Below are 1136 nucleotides of genomic sequence, written 5' to 3' on the forward strand. Positions count from 1 at the left end.
CTTTAAAGAGCAGTGATTTCAAGGATATTGAACTATTATTATTTTAATTGTGTAATTAAATGAAATCAGTATCTCAGTACAGTGTTGCATGCAATAGCACTGATAAAAATTAATCATAAAATTTCACTATGTTTATTATTAGACTTACACCAAATAATATAGAAAAATCATTAAAATGGTGTCACTGAACTCCTGTTAAGAATAACAAATAGAATTCAAGTGATGGTTCAGTATTGTGATGCTTCATGCAGCCTGTTGCATTGATAAAGTAAAATTTTCGCTAACATGACCTCTTCTATTGGTCCTAGCATAGTTAATATGTACATAAATTTATTGACCAAGTATAGAAGTGTTTTAAAGACAGACTATCCATGAATGATTGTCCTTTACATGGATATTTATGGTCCTGTCGGGTCCGCATCAGTCCGTCCGTCCGTCCGTCCTTTTCGGGTGGGGCGGGTCCGTCCGTCCGTCCGCTTTTGAGACCCTACCCTTTTGAGACCCTACCTACCAAATGCTGAGGGCGCGCGCGCGATTTTGGCCACACCCACTTTTACGGCGGTAAAACGGCCTTTTCCTGCATTTTCGTCAATAGAGCGGTTGCAGTGACGTCACATTTGACGTCATAATTACTTCCGTATGGCAAAAATTAATGAGCCTCATTCGTTTACAGCAGTAAAGTTGCTTCTTCTAGAACTTCTTTCATACAGCACAAGGCAGAAAAGGAGTACAATTATAGCAGTAGTAAGCAGGAAAGTAGCGATAGCAATAATTATAGGAGTAACAAGACAAGATTATGTTCACTTCGGCCGCTTCGCTGGTTCTCTATCCGAGGACTTTTTGCATCCCTGGATCTAGGAAAATGAAAGAGCAGCATGAATTAGCCATGCTCATAGTTAAGGAAGCCTTGCCAGAAGAGTTTATAGCGCTGTACAAATGAATGGCAAATGTGGTCTCACTTTCTGATTCACTTTGATTCTTCCAATCCCTGTTCTTTTCACTTCCTCTGTCCTTGCTCAGCCTGTCACTTTCACACTCCTGCTCCTTCCCAGTTTCAACTCAACGGTGACAAACCATAACATGGGTCCTGGTCAACTCCTGAGTATAAGCGTTCTCTCCCAGTGGCTGCTTTCTAT

This window comes from Amphimedon queenslandica, unplaced genomic scaffold, assembly GCF_000090795.2.
Source record: "Amphimedon queenslandica unplaced genomic scaffold, v1.1 AMPQUscaffold_13106, whole genome shotgun sequence".
Lineage (NCBI taxonomy): Eukaryota > Metazoa > Porifera > Demospongiae > Haplosclerida > Niphatidae > Amphimedon > Amphimedon queenslandica.